The sequence below is a fragment of the Magallana gigas genome, chromosome 4 (assembly GCF_963853765.1).
Source record: "Magallana gigas chromosome 4, xbMagGiga1.1, whole genome shotgun sequence".
Classification (NCBI taxonomy): Eukaryota; Metazoa; Mollusca; class Bivalvia; order Ostreida; family Ostreidae; genus Magallana; species Magallana gigas.
Genome location: NC_088856.1, coordinates 54,513,808 through 54,528,342, shown reverse-complemented (window position 1 = coordinate 54,528,342; position 14,535 = coordinate 54,513,808). Strand labels below are relative to the sequence as shown.

General features: G+C 34.5%; 2 long non-coding RNA genes across 2 annotated transcripts; both read left to right on the top strand.

Annotated features, from left to right (window-relative positions):
- The first annotated feature begins 3,700 nt into the window (after nucleotides 1-3,700).
- LOC117683239 (uncharacterized) lies at nucleotides 3,701-4,417 on the top strand. The gene is made up of 4 exons (XR_010713035.1): nucleotides 3,701-3,783; nucleotides 3,894-4,004; nucleotides 4,100-4,210; nucleotides 4,335-4,417. It is a non-coding gene; the product is annotated as an uncharacterized lncRNA (long non-coding RNA).
- Nucleotides 4,418-8,311: 3,894 nt separating this feature from the next.
- Nucleotides 8,312-14,502, top strand: LOC136274951 (uncharacterized). The gene is made up of 3 exons (XR_010713407.1): nucleotides 8,312-9,300; nucleotides 12,734-12,786; nucleotides 13,392-14,502. It is a non-coding gene; the product is annotated as an uncharacterized lncRNA (long non-coding RNA).
- The last annotated feature ends 33 nt before the right edge of the window (nucleotides 14,503-14,535 follow it).

Sequence of the window (14,535 nt, the reverse complement as noted above, 5' to 3'; positions counted from 1 at the left end):
TGATTTACCCTGCATGATCAATATAAACACAAATACATTGAAAACATTAATTATACTCATCACACTGAATCGTTATAATTAATATACTTGCCATCATTGCGCCCTTGACATATACACCACACTGAGTTACATTGTTTGTAGGTGCCTGGCTTTCTACAGTTGTTTTCATCAGACTTCAAGTGTTTTGCTATCTGGAAATTACTTACTGATAGAATGTATGACATTTTGATAAACTGGATAATTTAGCTGATTATCATTGGTGTTTAGTACATTTTTTTCTTGTTTATTATCTCTACTTCTGCGGTATTAAAGTGATAAATATTCAAAACTACATGTAAAGTAAAAATTAACAAATGATAAAGTCATGCATTTTTTACCAATTGTAATCATTTTGTAATCAAACATTGACGAGTGAAGATTATATTTATATACACATTTAGCAGAATTCATGGTGTATGAATATATTACCAACAGGGATATATTGGCCAATACAGTTTATGATGTCATCAGATCTGTGCACGTCCATGCTGTTTACACGGAAGCACCTGTCAGTGATATGTACCAATTTATTGACGTCCATAGCTGTTCAAACATCTACCAATGATATGCACCAATTTATTGAGGTGCTCGAATCTAAAGAACTGTATTTACACATACTTAGGTTTATATGTTGTACATGTACAATTGTAAAATTTCTAAGTCATAAATTCCCCACACTGATAGTTTACATACAATTTTGATAAACACGTGTTACGCGTGGATTGCTGATCGAACACCCTCAGTATAAAAACCCCACGTTAGTTTAGATTTGATACAAATTGAGGATGATGTTCAGTGACGGTGAGATGAGGTTTGTTCTGGTAGCGTGCGTCCTTACCATTGGCTTAATCTGCTCTGTGGAAGGACAAACAAAAGGTATGGTAAAGGTCATAAAGAAAACATTACATGCATGTTGTTGTGAATAAACCGAAGTATAACCGCAATACTTGCATTGGATACGTATATATTCAGAAAACGAAACATTTCTAGCAAGACAGTCTTTAGTATAAAACTTTAAAACATTTTTGTTATATTTTCTTGTAAATTCAGCATGCATTAGCAATATATCAGTCAAATAAAATCAAGTTTAATACTATCTATTGATTCTAGATGCAATTAGATTACCAGTATAAATGAAATTTCGAAATCATTGGTGTTTTATCTTCATTACACCAGCAAGTTCAGACCATGCGCATGTCGATCTATTTAACAAAACAATTTGTATAAATTATAAGTAGGAAAGAAAATAAACATTTTCACGTAAATTACAACATTTGATTTACCACCAACAAATATATAACAATTTATAATTTTGTTTTCACCAAAACGCAAATTACGACATAACGATTTATTGCAACATCAAGATTAAATGCCTTTAACCAAAGGTTGCAGCCACGGGAGCTTCAGCCCGCACCCTAGCGATTGTACCATGTACCAGGTGTGTGTCCACGGGTACCTGCTGAACATGACGTGTGTGTACGGCACGGCCTGGAGTCAGGCCAACTCCTCGTGTGTAGACGCGGCCACTGTTAACTGTACACTCCAAGACGACACCAAAGGTTTTTTACAGACATTTTAAACGACATATGTTTTCATATATGGCTATAGTCTGTCTCAAGTTATTGCTTCCATCAATTTTTGATGATTTTTAATAAAAATACACATACCTGTGAAAGAAGTACAGTTGAAATCGATGAAAGGGAATATATCAAAGATATCTTCATTGACAATTACCCCATTTCACTCATAAAATTTCACAGGAACGAAAACAAATTTCTTACGGAGATTTATAATGGGAAATGTTTACATCTTTTTTCCATTCGGAAGTATTCGGGACACCTCGCGCAATTTTTCAACGTTATCATCCGGGCTTCTTAATGGCTGATGCATAGCAAAATCCCCGTATTTTGAGATGTGTTTTAAAACCTGAAGCGGTATAGAGGGGGCGTTTCAAAACAGATAATATGGACATTTTTCATATTAATGGATGAACGTAGTTTGAGCACAAAGGTATTTACTATAATCGAAATATCAAATGGAAGCAAAAACTCGGGACAGAGTATAGCCGCATTCCTGCGCGAATCATGATTTTTTTCCGGGGGTGGTGTAGGGGGGGGGGGGAGGGGGGTCATTGGTGCATCTATCAGAAACACTCCCTTTATATATCTGCATCTTCAGACCTCTCCCCCATGGAAAATGTAAAGTTTTTGAAATCATATAGTACTTTCTAAAGTCATCTATAAAAGAAGTTTAAATTTGAACATTTTAAATTACGTGTAATACAATAGTACAAGTCTTATAAAAAAATTTACAAGTCTGAAATAATATAAGTGATTATCCATTTTTGAGGATAAAAATACATATTTCGAAAATAAAATAAATATTTAATAATTTTAATTTACTCATCATATCATATCACAAGTCTGAAATCGTGTACACGGTTATTTTCATTCTATAGACTCCAAATCTTTTTCCTGCCCTTCCACTTTCGGGGAGTTCCCCGACCCCAAGAACTGCCAGAATTACTACGTGTGTTCGTTTAGGAGGGCGACACAGAAACAGTGCCAGGGAAACACCGGATGGGACCGGAAGCTGAAACTGTGCAACTATAAATACAATCTGCCGAACTGTTCTTAACATGTACATTACATGAGAGATGAAATGTATATGTATGAAAGAATAAATAAAGGATTCATATTTTTTCTGAATCTACTCTAGCTACCTATTTGTATCTCTTTCGTAACATGCATGTATAATTTATTAATTGCTGTAAGTTCATGATAATTTCAGCATACATGTACCTGGTATAAATACTGTTGGCATCAGGGGGCTGAGGGTGGGCTGCTTATTTTTAGGAGGATACAGCATAGTGATATGGAATTGATATTAGAATTAAAGGTTGATACTGTGCATTCCCTCCACGGAATGGTATCTTAAATGAAGAATATTTTTTTAGCTTAAAAATTTATTCTTTGAAAGGATTTTGGATCAGCCCCCCCCCCCCCCCCTCCACACACACACACACACACACACACACGAACACGATGCTACGTGCATGATAGGAACTTCCTTGACATCATTAAAGATTTTATTATATAGTGTATCAGGCACGTAGCATCAGGGGGGGGGGGGTTGCCCCCCCCCCCCCCCCCACTTTTTTGGGAGTATGTATAACAATTGAAATAGAAATGAGAGAAATCGAAGTTATAAGTTATGAATCTACGCCAACCCCCCCTCCCCCCCCCCCCTCCTCTCCCCCCACCCCCACGGATTAGGATTTTGAAGATTTTTTGGGAACTGCCTTTTCCCCTTTTTTTTTTTTTTTTGGTCAATATTTTTTGGATGAGTCTGCCCCCACCCCCACTTTCAAAATCGATGCTACGTGCCTGTATAAGGCTATGAAAAAAAAATATTTCTCATTCAAACATTGATTGCAGACCGACCTTGCTATAATGGAGGGACGTGCGTTGAGAGTGGAGCAAACTACACGTGCACTGGTATCCATGGTTACGACCCGGCCTCAGATTGCGGGTCAAGTTAGTTGTTCAGTTTTCTTACTGTATAAGATATTCCCGTTTCCTATCATTTATTGTCATAATTATGTTGTTATTCTATTTTTACACCGATTGACTTTTGTCTTATAAACCCTTGTAAGTTGTTCCCATACTAAAGTCTGCTTACCTCACCTCGGGGGTTTCACGTGCGTGTGCACGGCAGGATTTACTGGAACAGATTGTACTTCTGGTAATGAATAACTTACAGTTTTGCACTTAGCTATCTTACCTTACCTACCGTACCTCAACTTCGCATATTAGAATGTACAAATGTATTTTGTTGTTACTTTTCAAACTCAGATATTGACGAATACGCAAGTTCAACATGTATCCATGGCAACTGTACCGATAACGTCAATGGCTACCGATGTCTGTGTGATGCAGGATATGCAGGCCTTCATTGTGAATCAAGTATTTGATAAACAAATATATACCTCTACCACTTAATTATTATGTACATGTATTTGCAGTCATAATATAGTTTGATCTTCTATTTCCATTTATAGATGTCGATGAGTGTGCCAGCTCACCGTGTATCCATGGGAACTGTACTGATGACGTCAATAGTTTTCACTGCTCACGTGACGTCGGTTTCAGTGGCATAACTTGCTCATCAGGTTGGTTGATTAAGTTTATCAGTTACTAAATGTTGAGACACTGACTTTAAAAAAGTTTGTGGGCACATGTTCTGTGTGTGTACTTCTTATGTAAACAAAATCATGTGTTTACCCGTTTTTATAGCCGTGTCCAGTTCTGAGTGCTCCTTTTCTAACTGTAACGTGGTCAGGTGCTCGATTTTCAATCTCCAGTTAGGAACTGCTCGCTACTTCCGTACGATTCTTAACTTATTACTTGATATTCATAATTCTACTCAAAGGAGTATAATAATTCAACATATTTATAAAAGTATTATATTGCAAACATAAGCGGTCGTGACACATTTAGTAAAAATAAATACATATAGTACAATGTACGTGTTCCCTTCAAAAAAGAAAACATTGGTCAACAAAATATTTAACTTATTCTCGTTCGTATGCGGTATTTATCTAAATCTATCAACTTCCATGAATGTGTATCTTACTCAAAAGTACTCTTTCTTTTCAAATTGAATTCAGAATCATGTGATAGTACAATTAATGCATCTTAGGGACAGGGCACTATATAATTGAAACTTGGTTATGAGTCTAACGCTTAATATAAATTAAGATATTGTTTGTTCTGATTTCTGTTTTCCCCATGACAACAGCTTGGGTATCTTGCCTACTGTCTGCTCTGGTCCTGGCAACTCTTTCCTTCTGTGACGTATTTATCTATGGAATAAAGAAGAGGCAAAGGTAAGTTGTTTAGCTCACCTGAACCGAAGATTCGAGTGAGCTTTTCTGGTCACCTAGCATCCGCCGTCTTAGGGCGCGTGTTTTAAGAAATCTTCTTCTCAAGATCAATTGCACCGGAAATGCCAATATTTACACCGCAGCTTGCATATCTAGTGAAAATTCTAGATTGTTAAAGACTAATACCAGGGCCCGAAAAGGGGTTCAAAGTTTTAACATAGAAATATATTGGGAATATGTTTTAAAATCTTCCAAGGAACTACAATGCTTCAATTTGTGGTATTACTATGCAAGCTTCCTCAGATTCTAGATTGTTAAAACTGGACCCTCGGACCAATAAATTGGTGCCCCAAGAGAGGTTTGAAATATGAAAGGAATTATTAAAAGAAATTCAGATCTTCTCAAACAATTTGTGATATTACTTTAGAAACATCATAACATAGCGTAGACTTTAATTGAATTGTTAAAATCACGACCCCCAGACCAATACTGGGGCCCCAGGAGGGGTTCAAAGTTCAACATAGAAATATATAAGGAACATGTTTTAAAATCTTCTAAAGAACCACAGTGCTAAAATTTGTGAGATTACTAATACAAGCATCATAAGATAGTCTAGATTCTAAATTACTAAAAAGCATGACACCCGGACCAATACTGGTGCTTCAAGATTGTTTCAAAGTACAACATTCAAATGATTGGGAAACATGTTTGAAAACCTTCTAATCATTAACTACACTGCTTAAATGTGTGAAATTATAATGCAGGCATTTTAAAATAACGAAGACTCAAAATTGTTAAAACGGTGACCCGCTTACCAATACTTATGTTCAACATAGAAGTACAGAGGAAAAATAAGAATGTTTTCAAGAAATACAAGGCTACGTTTAGTTATTTTACTTATAAGCATCCTCATATCTTTATATCGTCTTATCACAGTCACAGTGATACGGAAGCCCGTTGGTGCCACTAAGAAAAATATTTTATCTGGCGGCCGCCAGATAATTATTTGGCGGCCGCCACTTATTATCTGGCGGTCGCCACATTATTATGTGGCGGCCGCCAGATAAAACCTGGCTTCCTGATGCGCGCGCATGTTTTAATGGGAGCTTTTTAGGGAGTTGTGGATACCCTCTAATTTATTAGTTTTATAAATTATTTCTGAAACTTGACATTAAATATCAATTGCAGAGCTTGGGGTTTTGAAAAACTGGTTGAGTTGAATGTATAGAAGACTTTGTTGTTAGAATCTAGTAAGAATGATTTTTATATTACTTTGTGCCTTGTATTATACATGTTTGTTGTAAAACATGGTATTTAAGAGTTGATTCTGAACTTTTAAAACTGAACTAAACACCCGTTCAGGAAATCTTAACATTAAAAAACTTAAACTTGAGAGGAATGTTAAGTAAACATGTATAAGTAAAGGAACGCACTGCCTTCTATATGTTTTAATTTTGGTATAATAAGAATTTACCAACGCAGATTAAAGTCAGCTTTATTGACCACGACAGCTAGTACAGGCAATATTATAATGAAAGCAGATCCATCTATGACTGTGTTGTTAAACTCTTATTCTAAATCACATGAAAGGCAGTACAATAAAAAGACCGTAATCGGCCACAGTCTCTCTGGGTAAATCAAAGTACTGAGAGCACTGAAAGGTGGGGTCTTGAAAGTTTGAATTTGTAATTGTTCACGTTTTCATCTCTTTGTTCGGTAATTCAACAGTTTGAGAGTTTTCGGAGTTTCTATAAACCTTGTATAACAGATACCGTCCGACTTATAGATTTTCCCTTTGATCACACAATAAATAAACATAACGATTTCAATTATATACCTAATTATAGTTGGTTTGATTTTCCCAGTTAGTTGTAGTTTTTTATAAATTTTCTTGGGGTCTTATTTCACATAATATACCGTTGTGTCAATTTTCTACAATTATGAAGAACAGTCCCGGTCGGGATTTCGCAAAACTATGACAAAGAATCAGGCAATTGCAAAAAGCCGAACTTTAGCATACTACATATAAATTAAAATAACTAATTCAAACTCATAATTTTTGGAACATAATGGAGGAAAACGTGAACAATTACTGTCACCATGACCGAGCCTGTGATCAGTAACAACAACAATACAATGTACAATAAAATATTTATATACAAAAATTACAAATATACAATAAAGAGTCGGCAAGATACGACGCGAGACGGTCCTTAGGCTCTAATCCTCCTATCTCCGTCCATCACCATGCTACCCTGAATCATCGTCCATTGTATCCAAGGTGTCCACCAGTTCACCTGCTCCAGGTAATAAACTACCGGAAACTCTTCCGGTCGTCCACCATAGGCCGTCAGTCACCATCACCTCTCAGGCCAATACACAGAGCCTCGTCCATGCATAGAATGTGACTAACCCCGGGACCTTTAATTATAATGCTTACATGAGTACAATGTATTAATGACCCTAACTGGTCTCCGTATAATACATTTAAACAAAGTGAACTCTCGACACTTAAATATATGTTTACACCATAGCAAACGGCACAGGTAGTTAAACTACACTATATACTACATATCTAAACAAAACATGACACTATTAGCCTATAATGCACAAATATTGCGATATATACGTGGCATACACGTGGCACTGTTAAACATACAACGCTAAGGTAACATTCACGTGGCAACTCTTGTCCGCTATTTATAGTAATATAAAGTGGCACTTATACGCAGGACAGATAAGGCAACACATCGTTTTGATATGCTAATGAAGGGATAATGAGTTATGACGTCATAATATACGCCCCGCCTCTGTATTACCATATATAGAACATATACCGAAAACAGCAGTTTAAGCATAAAATACATATGATTTCTTTCGTTTGAGGGACGAATTAGACAGAAATCAATTTCTACTTGTTATAATAATGAATTAACTATCCGGATATATAAGGTTTTCATTCGAATACCTGTTTGTGTCACCTGGTTCTTAAGAACCGGTTTATTATAGCAATGCTATATAAAGAATTGCTCAGGTGTTAAATACCAGTTTAGGACTACACGTATACAGCGGAAAGTTTAAATTTTCAGAATTGTTTTATTAAAATAAATAAATCATGTGATCCAATTTTATGCCATAATTATGTGTGTGTACCTTTAATATGCCAAATATTAAATAGCTGCAGCGTGTCGTTGCTAATTCCACACAATGTGTTGTTATTTACTAGTTTTATAGTATTCAGCTTTCATTTGGAAAGTAATGAATGGATTTAAAGGAGAAGGCTTATTTAATACTCCATAAGCAAAATATAACTACGAATCACTCATGTGTGTTTTTATAAGTTTACAACAATCAGAATATACCACAGGGGCTCGTCACGAAGTTTTTTCAACCTTTTATTTATACCACCTCTATACTATAAAATACACAAGGGAGGAATCAAAACTCGAAAAAATCGCTACCTCCCGATTTCGGTCGCCTCGTATTAATTCTTCTCGGACGTTAAACCCTGCACTCTAGGTATCATTAGATCGGGAAAGGACCATAGTTTTTAGGAATACCTGCAAAATTTAATCATCGGCAACAATTTTAGAAGTTTTCACGCATTTTCTTCCAGTTTACTCTCCGGTGACACTTTCTTCGATCAGATGTCGCGCTCTCATTGGTCAATTCAATGTTGCTCAAGATAACTCGTACGCGGACTTGTATTTTAGAGGGATTTTCAAACGATATTTAAACTTGCTTTGATGCAAGAAATACATAGTCACGTCCTACCGAATGTCCGAGGTATGGTTAAAATATTTCTACATAAATATGAAAATTAATACATATACTCACCACGTAATAAGAACTTCTTCACTCATCATTTGAATATCCCTCTGAAATACGAGTCAACGTACGATTTATCTTGATCAACAAAATTAACCAATGAGAGCGCATGAATAAATTTGGTGCGCAACATCTGATCGAAGAAAGTGTCACCGGAGAGTAAACTGGAAGAAAATGCGTGAAAACTTCTAAAATTGTTGTCAATGTTTAAATTTTGCAGGTATTCCTAAAAACTATGGTCCTTTCCCGATCTAATGATACCTAGAGTGCAGGGTTTAACGTCCGAGAAGACTTAATGCGAGGCGACCGAAATCGGGAGGTAGCGATTTTTTCGAGTTTTGATTCCTCCCTTGTGTATTTTATAGTATAGAGGTGGTATATATAAAAGGTTGAAAAAACTTCGTGACGAGCCCCTGTGAATATACGAAGAATTTCCATAACGCATCTGTCGTATGGGTGTGAATCTGCGTCCCAAAAGCGCTCGTCAGACGATGTAAACACGTGTAGCGGGTATTCCCGATGATGGCGATCTTTTGATGATTTATCAGGTATGTAGAATAGATATACAGTGTATTTGTAATATACCAGATAGCTCAATAACTATTTTATTGTAATTTTATACTGTTGATGCATTTCTGATCGACTTAATATGTTGTTTCGTTCAAAACATGAGGAGAGACTGCATTGTTTACATTTATAGGCCTATACAATGTACATTGTACATGTAGCTTTATTGCGGTGTCCGGTCAAGTCGTACACAGACCAACTCGTACACAGGTCAAGTCGTATACAAAATTTCCGCATAAAAAAACGAAAGTCAACTCGTATACAAAAAAATTCCCGTATACCTAACTGAAAGTCAACTCGTATACAAAAATCCCCGTATATTTAACCGAAAGTCAACTCTTATACAAAAAAATCACCAAAAGTTGAAAGTCAACTCGTATACAAAAAAATTCCCGTATACCTAACTGAAAGTCAACTCGTATACAAAAATCCCCGTATATTTAACCGAAAGTCAACTCTTATACAAAAAAATCACCAAAATTTGAAAGTCAACTCGTATACAAAAAGTTAGGAACAAAACTTAGTAAATTCATACATGTATAATTGTGCATTATCATTAAACTCGGTAACGATGTGAAATTACAACAAAAATTAACGATTATTAATTGTGTAAATCCAATCATTATTATTTGGTAATTATTTCTACACATCAAAACAATAATTGTTAAAACAACAAGTGCGGTGCGGTGTTTCTTGCTTCTCCAAACGGATGTCTTCTCAAAGGCTAATTAAGATACTCCTCATTATTTTGTTTGAAAAAAATATATCCAACTTTCCGTTTTTATATGTCATTTCCCAAACTTCTTTCAACAGGGTACGAACCTGTGTGTTTCCTGTCGACGAACTGTAAATAATATACCATTGATTTATAAGTTAAAAAATTGTTTGTTCATATAATGAGTGAAAAGTGAATATTAAAGTCACATATGAAATTTCTTTAAATAATTATATATATATATGTGACTTTTGTAATATTCAATAAAAACATATTTAAAATTAAATAGACAGATAAACGGCTAGCAATCTATTGCCTACTTTAAAAAGACATACTGGTTAATTAAACTAATTAATATTGGAGCTGAATTGTAATTTTTCATATCAATTTTTCATTGTATATGAATGTACGGGAATTTTTTGTATACGAGTTGACTTTCGGTTTAGCATACCTATTTTATATGCGGAATTTTTTGTATACGAGTAGACTTTTAGTTTTTCATGCTGAAATTTTTGTATACGAGTTGACTTTCGTTTTTTTATGCGAAAAATTTTGTATACGAGTTGACCTGTATACGAGTTGGTCTGTGTACGACTTGACTGTAAATCTTTATTGCCAGTCCGTTAAATTGTTGATCATTTTCACCAATCGACACGAATCAGTTCATAGTACTTGTACTGACAATATTTAGCTTTACACAGTTGTTTGTTTTTATTTCAATTTGTAAGTAAACAATACAAAGACTGTGTGAAAACAGCTGATTTGATTTTCTGAAAATCAGTACAGTGCAGGCTAAAAATTGCTGATTTCATTTCCTGGAAATTGATGAACAGCTGATCAATAACACCTTTCTACTGTGTTAAAAATTCTTCCATGACAGTTCATTTGTATTTTTTACACATTCATCCAGTTGATATATTAAGATGTTTATGCACATTAATTCTTAATTATTACTAGTTTGTTTTTAGAACTCAGTATATTACTACCATAACACTGTTTGAAATCTTGTCACCTGGGTTCATACTTATGATGCTGTACTATTGGTAATAAAAAGAACCCAAATGATAATAAACAAATGACTGCATGTCTCCATCTGATTTTCTCCGAATGAGGAATCTACTTTCATGGTCGGGTGTTGCTAAAACGCGGAACGGAAAACGGAACGGAAAGCGGAACGGAACGGAAAACGGAAAACATCATATCACGTTTATCGCTTTAAAAGGGTATAGACTGACCAGAAACGATTTACTTTGTATCATGTATTCATATCTAATGAATGATTATCAACATGTGGCTGTCTTATTGATATTCTTATAAGTGTCTATCAAATATACATGTAGCATTATATTCAATTGGCGTTAGTTGAGTACGAAATGTTTACGAGTTGAGAAATATTAACATGTTTAAACGAGTAAGTTTGCTGTAACTTTTTACTTATTTTTCTTGTATGGTATTGCTGGCATAAGCGTAACGTAGGCACTTAGTAAAAGCGTTTCATGTGTTTTATGAGTATTTTTATATTTCAAATATGATGTATATATGTATGTAGTTACATCAACACTGAATTTTGGGGGTTCTATACGATCTTAAATCATACAGGCGATACAGTATCATTAGGATGAAAAAAACCGTACGGCGACGACATTCAAAATAAAATACATTAAAATACCTGGTACTTAGTGAAACTAGTATTTTTAGCTATGCAATTTTGTTTACGTTTGCATTACTTGGCAGTTGTTCATTCCTGCAGATATATACATATGATCCGAATAGAGAGCTCTATACGTTGCCTGGTTTGATTTTCCGATTATAAGTTGGGACTATAGTCTGTCGATCTCAAAATATTCATGCAGCACATTTGGATGGTTTTTAAAAAAATACACATACCTGTAAAAGATGCAATTGAAATTGATGAAACGAGAAATATCCAAGAAAACTTCATTGACACATTATCATTTTAATCGGAAAAATTCACAGGATCGAAAACAGATTTCTTACGGAGATTTATAATGGGAAATGTTGACACCTTTTCTTCATTTGGAAGTCACTCAGAAGACCTTGCACAACTTTTCAACGTTATCATCCGGGTCTATTGAAATGCAAAACCCTGTAGACTTCTTTATTTATAGCCGTGTTTTGAAACCAGCTGATGAGCTAGAGAGGATTGACGTTTTAAAGAAGGAATGATGAGAATTGTTCATGCTTCTGAAAGGAAACGCTTGAACCCTTAGGTATAGACTTATTCAGCAAGGTGGGAATCGAGGATATTTTGGGACAGAATTCAATATAGTGGTCAATGCATGTACTGTTAATAATATTATTCTTGAATAAATAATTCAGTATTCCTAATTTAAAAAAAAATGTATTAAAAATGACATAAAGCATATGTGTTTAGCATGATTAACAAATCTATCAAGTAAATAACATTAGATAAGTTTTTCCGTTCCGTTCCGTTCCGCTTTCCGTTCCGTTTTCCGTTCCGCTTTTTAGCAACACCCTTCATGGTCATATATGGTATTGTTTGTGTAGAATGTGCATATGTAACTTTCAAATAAAATTTGAAGTGTTGGTCATTTTACCCATCCATGCATAATATATGTAGACTTTTCACAAAAATGTTCAAATTACTGTTGACATGTCCTTATATGCATGTAAATTAAATTGTATGACTTCTCATAATTATATTTTGTTATTTGCAGAGTAATTTGAAAAGCGTCACACTGATTTGAAAAAAAAAAGGCTGGAAGAAAATGTAAGTAAATAACATACATGTATAAGTTCAATAATTTATCATTGAAATAATGACCAATCTGATTATTTTATGAGACAATTCAATTTAAAAAAGTATTTTCAAGTACGAATGGTTTCATTTAAAGTTTAAAAATGATTGATATAAACCTATGTTATTTATTAATCTACAATTTTGAATATTGCTCATCAACAAATCAACAATACATGGTATGTTTTAATTCACACTGACTGCACCAGCATTTCTGTATATGATATCAACCAATCAAATCTGATTCAGTTGTGTGTGTGAGAGAGAGAGAGAGAGAGAGAAAGAGAGAGAGAGAGGTGCATTTTTAAGGTCAGGCCGGGTAAAATAAAGGGGTGCAATTAAACTAATATCATGCACATATCAGGGGTGAGGATGCGAATAATTTCAAATCGATCGAACTGAAAAGCTGTATAATTTGAATTTGTGCAAAATTAAATGCACATCTAAACATAATGAAATGTTTATTAAGATAAATAAATTCCATTGACTATCAAATTGTAGAAAATCCTCCATTTCAGTCTTTCAGCCATTTTGATAACAAGTTAAACTTACTGAAATATATATAATTTTCATTTTAGTTGGTACCTGCTTTGTCTTGAGATTTACATAAATGATGTTCTTATTGGTGATCATTTACCCGCACCCTTATCCTGGTGTCATATACAAGATGAAATGATGGAAAGAAAAACCTGAACTTTAGGAACAGGAAGACTGTGTTTTTGAAGAGAGAAGAGGACCAGAACTAAGAAGTCATACAATAAACACATTAACATCATAAAAAGAAATTGCAATTTTGAGTTTGCATGCATATGTCAGGTTAAAATGTTGTCACAGAATTTTTTTTCAGAAGGTCCCTTTATCTTCTTGAATTAATAAAACAAATGAACCAAATATAATTGTTTCTATATATATAATTTTGTTTGAGAAGTGGAAAGGGGATGGTATGTAAATGGGCGGGAGAGAGAGTCTCTCACATAGGATAATTCAGACTTATTTAAATTCAATATATTGATGTGAACCAAAAATGGCTTTTGATCGCCTTGTTGCAGGATTTACACACTCTCTTTCCTTTCTCGGTAATGAGAAATGAGCGTTTAGAATTTATTTTGTGAATGAATAGATATGCTAACCCTCGCCCTCTTCTTAATCTTAATCATTCTGCATGTGTTGAATAAAAATGAAAGTCAATTTTAATGAGTGTTTAAATTACAAGTGTAACATGTGTAATACAAAGGTGAATACTGATGATTGCTTATGGGGGGGTGGGAAAAAGGCCTCTTACATGGGCAGATCTACATGTATAGTCCCCGTGGCAAATTCTAATTTAATTCACAATTGACATAGTAAAACACCATGGTACCTGGCCCCTGGCAAACAGAATAAAGTTACCCCTTTGAACCCCCTCCCCAGAATAATATTAACAGACCCAAGCAGTGCTATAGAATATGCAGTCATTGGGCAAAGGCTGCACATAAATAATGAAAAAATACTCCATATCTTATTTTTTAATATATATTATGAGAACAATTTAGTTAGTATATTAATATCAGGGGCTTCATTTGTCTCTGTTGACATCTAATCCCTCAAATAATTGTGTACAATTAGCTCTTATATTTTTTTCTCCCATTACTTAAAAAATATTAAGAAACCAATAACTCCGCGAATGCGGTTAACCAAGAGAACTGATACACAACGGTTTTTTGTTTACATCCATGAAACAAC